The sequence below is a fragment of the Helianthus annuus genome, chromosome 5, assembly GCF_002127325.2.
Source record: "Helianthus annuus cultivar XRQ/B chromosome 5, HanXRQr2.0-SUNRISE, whole genome shotgun sequence".
Classification (NCBI taxonomy): Eukaryota; Viridiplantae; Streptophyta; class Magnoliopsida; order Asterales; family Asteraceae; genus Helianthus; species Helianthus annuus.
The window spans coordinates 162,823,241-162,829,587 of NC_035437.2; the positions used below are offsets into that span (position 1 = coordinate 162,823,241).

The 6,347-nt window shown below is 40.9% G+C and overlaps 1 long non-coding RNA gene across 1 annotated transcript; it reads left to right on the plus strand.

Annotated features, from left to right (window-relative positions):
- Positions 1–4,200: 4,200 nt before the first annotated feature.
- On the plus strand, positions 4,201–5,720 carry LOC110939353. The gene is made up of 3 exons (XR_002592193.1): positions 4,201–4,241; positions 5,203–5,276; positions 5,681–5,720. It is a non-coding gene; the product is annotated as an uncharacterized LOC110939353 (long non-coding RNA).
- Positions 5,721–6,347: the final 627 nt, after the last annotated feature.

A 6,347-nucleotide genomic window follows, 5' to 3' on the forward strand; every position in this document is an offset into this window, starting at 1 on the left:
ATACTGTCGCGTCCCACCACAGGCTTACCAAAACCAAGCCCTTCTAGCTCCCAATCAAGTCGCCCCTGTGCGAGCATGCTACACGTGTGGTGATACTAACCATATGGTCAACGTGTGCCCTCAACGTTACCAGCCACAACAACCTCGACAGCAGCAACCGCAGCTTCAACAACAACAGCAACAGGTTCAAGAACCCGCTAGAGGTCGAGCTTTCCTCCTCACCACTGCTCAGGCTCAAAACGCGAACGACGTCATTACTGGTACGTTTCTCGTTAACCATGTCTATGCTTCATGCTTATTTGATACTGGTGCCGATAAAAGTTTTGTGTCGTTAGAATTCGAGTCTTTGCTCAAGTGTAAACGCTCTAAGTTGCCAAAATCTTTCGCTGTCGAAGTCGCTAATGGTAAAACCGTCGTTGTCAATTCTGTTCTCTCCAATTGCTCGTTGATTCTAAACGATCATACCTTCTCAATCAATCTCATACCCATGCAAATGGGTAGTTTCGATGTCATAGTAGGTATGGACTGGCTTAGGCGAGTTCGTGCTGAAGTTGTCTGTTCTGAGAAATTTATTCGCTTACCTCTTCCAAATGGTGATTCTCTACATGTGTATGGCGAGAAACCTTCTCAAGGTCTCAAGCTTATGTCGTGTATCCAAGCGAACAAATGCTTACGCAATGGTACTTTCGCCTTTCTCGCCCACATCGTGGAAAAGAAGGACAAAGGCCCAAGCATAAGTGACGTTACCGTCGTACGTGACTTTCCGGATGTATTTCCTGACGATCTCCCTGGTCCGCCTCCTGCTCGTTCTGTCGATTTTCGCATCGACTTAGTGCCTGGTGCTACGCCTGTCGCTAAGTCCCCCTATCGTTTAGCACCCTCTGAGATGCAAGAGCTCTCGAGTCAACTCCAAGAGCTTCTTGACAAAGGCTTTATACGCCCTAGTACTTCTCCTTGGGGCGCTCCCGTTTTGTTTGTCAAAAAGAAAGATGGATCATTTCGTATGTGTATTGATTATCGTGAGCTCAACAAGCTCACCATCAAAAACCGATACCCTCTTCCTCGCATTGATGATCTCTTCGATCAATTGCAAGGCGCAACCTGCTTTTCAAAGATCGATCTTCGTTCTGGGTATCATCAACTTCGAGTACTCGAAGAAGATGTACCTAAAACCGCCTTTCGTACACGTTATGGTCATTACGAGTTCGAGGTCATGCCCTTTGGTTTGACCAACGCACCCGCTGTTTTCATGGATTTAATGAACCGCGTGTGCAAAGCATACTTGGACCGTTTTGTGATCGTCTTCATCGACGATATTCTCATCTATTCCAAGACGCAAGAAGAGCATAAGCGACACTTGCACCTTATCCTTGAACTCCTTCGTACTGAACGTCTATACGCCAAATTCTCCAAGTGTGAATTTTGGCTAAAAGAGGTTCAATTCCTTGGTCATACCGTCAACAAACTTGGAATTCACGTTGATCCCGCTAAAATCGAAGCTGTGAAAAATTGGATCGCACCTAAATCTCCGTCTGAAGTTCGCTCGTTTCTTGGTCTCGCTGGTTACTATCGTCGTTTCATCTCCAACTTTTCAAAAATCGCTATTCCTTTGACCTCCTTGACTCAAAAAGAGAGACCTTTTGTTTGGGGTCCCGAACAAGAGGAATCATTTCAAATGCTCAAGGATATGCTTTGCAATGCTCCTATCCTAACGCTTCCCGATGGTAACGATGATTTCGTCGTGTATTGCGACGCTTCAAACCTTGGCCTTGGTTGTGTCCTTATGCAACGTGACAAGGTTATCGCTTACGCATCGAGACAACTCAAAATTCATGAGAAAAACTATACTACCCACGACCTTGAACTTGGTGCAGTTGTTTTTGCATTGAAGATTTGGCGACACTACCTTTATGGTACTAAATGTGTGGTCTTCACCGACCATAAGAGCCTCCAACACATCTTCAACCAAAAGGAACTGAACATGCGTCAACGCCATTGGGTGGAATTGTTAAACGACTACGACTGCGAAATCAAATACCATCCAGGTAAAGCGAATGTAGTAGCCGACGCTCTTAGTCGTAAAACTCATGTCAAAGGTATTCGTTGTTTCCAACTCGTCCACGATCTTCAAAATCGTATACGCAACGCTCAGTATACATCCGTTAATGAGGGTAACCTCTACAACGAGATGCAATGTGGTGCTGAAAATAGTCTCGTGTCCAAATCTGATGGTATTTTATACTATCTCGATCGTATCTGGATTCCTAACCGTGATGATCTTCGCAAATTCCTGATGAAGGAGGCCCATAACACGAAGTATTCTATTCACCCTGGTGCCGACAAGATGTACCATGATATGCGTACATCCTATTGGTGGCCTGGAATGAAGAAGGATATAGCCACTTTCGTCTCAAAATGTCTCACATGTTCCAAAGTGAAAGCTGAACATCAACGTCCCTCTGGCTTACTCGAACAACCAAAAATTCCTGTTTGGAAGTGGGAGAGCATTGCCATGGATTTTATCACTAAGCTTCCTCGCACTACTGCTGGTCACGACAGCATTTGGGTAGTCGTTGATCGATTGACCAAGTCAGCTCACTTCCTCCCTATTCGTGAAGATTTCAAAGTCGAGAAATTGGCTAAGGTCTACATGAAGGAGATAATCTGTCGTCATGGTATTCCCATTGACATCATTTCTGATCGTGATGCTCGTTTTACGTCTCGTCTCTGGCAAACTTTTCAATCTGCTATGGGTACTAAACTCAACCTTAGCACTGCCTTCCATCCTCAGACTGACGGTCAAACCGAGCGTACTATCCAAACCTTAGAGGATATGCTTCGTTCATGCGTAATAGATTTTGGTGGCAACTGGGATTCACACTTGCCTTTGGTCGAATTCTCGTACAATAACAGTTATCACGCGAGTATTCAAATGGCACCTTTCGAAGCATTGTATGGTCGCAAGTGCCGTTCGCCTATTTGTTGGCACGAGATTGGTCAAGCCCAAATCACCGGTCCCGAGCTTATACAAGAGACGACGGACAAGATTTTACAAGTTCGAGACAACTTATTGAAAGCCAGGAACCGACAAAAGAGTTACGCTGACAAAGGACGCAAACCTATGGAATTCGAGACAGGTGACTTCGTGCTTCTCAAGGTATCCCCTTGGAAAGGCGTGGTTCGATTTGGCAAGAAAGGGAAACTCGCACCTCGCTACGTTGGTCCTTTCAAAATTCTCGAGAGGATTGGCAAGGTTGCGTATAGACTGAACCTGCCTGAAGAACTCAGCAATGTACACCCTGTCTTCCATGTGTCCAACTTAAAGAAATGTTTAGCTGACGAAGGACTCCACGTTCCTCTCGAAGACTTGCAAGTCAACGAAACGCTTCACTTTGTAGAAAAAACTGGTCGAAATCATGGACCAAGGAACCAAGCAATTGAGGCGCAGTCGAATTCCTATTGTCAAAGTTCGATGGGAAGGAAAACGTGGCGCTGAATTTACTTGGGAGCTCGAAAGCGAAATGAAATCGAAATATCCTCATCTTTTCCCTGAGTCTTCCTAAATTTCGGGACGAAATTTCCTAAAGGAGGGGAGACTGTAACGCCCTGTGTTTTTGTACTTTCTATTTATAGCTTGTCTTACTCGTGTTTCTAATTTTGGAAGCTTTGTATCATTGTACTCGTTCCTTCTAGTACTCGTTGTAAACTCGAGATTTTGATCATGAATGAAAACTTGCATTTCCTTGTTACATACTATACATACACCATAATACGATTAATCATGAGATCATTTGATACTTCTTTGTGATACTTACAAACATATGTTGAACTTGTAAATATGTGACATATACTTGTCACTTACAAACATGTTACATACTAGTACATTACACTTTTTACCTAGTTAAATCATGTTTTATTTCATATTTCACCTTGTTACAAGTTAGGGGAAACATTGTTGCATATTATTACACAACTTAACTAACAAAATTACTCATTATAATGTTTTAAAAAAATAAAAAAATAAAGAAATATGGCAGCCCCAATTCAGCAAAATTCAGCCCCATATAGTTGGGTTTTGTGGGCTAGTTTCAAGGTGTAACCCCTTCTAAACACTTCCAAAGCCCAACCCATTAAAACCCTAATCCTTCCCCCTATAAATACCACTTATAACCAGCCTCTCTACCACTTTTGCAACACTAAAAACTCTCAAAACATCCTCCAAACCGTAGCTGAAAGCAAAGGTTCGAGCAGATTGACACCCCTTCACGAAAATGAGCATAACTCACTCATTTCTTAACGAAATCACTTGATTCTTTTTCCTATTTACTTGGATAATCATGGGGTTCGATTCCTAGACTTCTCCTTGGAGAAATCAGACCTGGAAATGCCCCGAAATCGTCCATAAACTTTCTGTTTGTTTTTATGTTCATCAAAAACTTGTTTAAACCTATGTAACTTGTGTTCAACACATCTCATACCTATGTCCTAATGCTTACAACTTATCCCATGGTTGGTTAAGCTTAAAAACAAGGTTGAGACATTTAAAATCAGAGGATTAAACCTCATAAACTTGGTGTTTTGTTTAGGGTTTCAACCAACAATCATGTCAAACATAGCCTTTGATACATGAGTGATTATGGAACAACTTGGGTTGTCCCAAACCTACAATCCTCACGTGATTTGATGATTTCTACTAGTTAGTTTACTTTACATACTTGTAATGACCTTAGTTCATGACCCTCCTTGGTTGTTTTTACATCAAGTGTAGTGGTGAACATCAAAGGGGTACCTAAATGGAAGTCTTGTCTTCCTACCCCATCCATGACACATACGACTCAACTTGAGGTACCTAAATGAAGATGTAATCTTCTACCTCTTACTTGAATAATTGAACATTTGGACTTAATAATATGTGTATATTATACAACCTAAATACTATCTATGTACACTCGAACCTTTGATGTTGAAATCATATTCATTTGTTAAAGTAGTAGGATAATCATCTAAGGACCTAAACCTTGCTATGATTCTTGTGAGTGTTCAACTCATGAAATCATTATAACCCTCGTGGTTACCAAGTGTCATGCAAGTGTATTATGGGAAGATGAGTATTTTGATATAATATTTTATAACGTTTTCATGTCACTTAAATTCCGAATCTTCCGAATTCCCCAAACTCATACGCTTTGTTTCCTTGTGTAGAGAAACAAGGTGCTCCAACTAGCTAATTCAACCACCAACTTGCTCTCGGATTCTCAAGTCACAACTTGTAAACCGTGAGTATACTCGCATTTCCCCCTTTTTACTTTTACCACTTTTGGGGTGTAACATGTTTACTTATCAAAAACTTACACATGAACATTTTGCTTAAACACATGAACATTCCTATAACATGCTTGTATACGTGATGGCTTGATACTTTAAACTTGGGTGATTCTTATGTGTTGAACTTATCATTAACTTCGTGCGAGCCTAACCGTGACATATGTAGCGCTATAGGATTAACGACCCGCCCTTTATCATCGGTAATGTCATGAGCATATTGCGTTTCCTTGGTTTGATATGTTAGACACATGCCATGTTTAAATGTTTATCTTGAATCGCATGCTTGCTATGAGGAATTGTTCAAGACTTATACTCGCCTTTGCATTTGCATTGAATTATTTTAAACATGTTACAGGTTGATGAGGAAGATGCTAAGAAAAGAAGTAGCGTTGATGCCTAGATACACATATAGACGTTAGGGTTTAATATGTTGTATCAATTTTGTTATGTTATCATGTTATTTTTGTTAAACTTGTTGTATTTGAATTTCTTGTATTGTTGACTATTTGAAGTTATGAAATGAAATTGGGATTTTCTAAATATTGTCACAAATAGCGTTATGATGTCTCTAGCAATCTTCACACTTCGTCTCATCCCGATGTTTCCGCCATTGGTTGGGGTGTGACAAGTCATATTTGCATTCTCCGGGTTCGAGTGTAGTACACCCCTCCCAATGCATATCTTAATCGTTTTACATATTTGCATTTTCTGGGTTCGAGTGTAAGTACACCCCCTCCCAAATGCATATTTTAGTTATTTTATATGTTTGTATTCTCCGGGTTCGAGTGTAAGTACACTCCTCCCAATGCATATCTTAATCGTTTTACATTAATCTTTGTCCCTTCACTCGGGCTCATTATCCTAATGTAATACGCTTCCGTCACCCGGCTGTGCGTTTACATTTTTATCAAATATTTTACTCATTTGATTCATTTGGGTACTTTTAATTTGTCCCATTTACCCTGTCCTTACTATATCGGATGTAAATGTGTCCGCTATAAGAAGTTCATGGTATCATATGC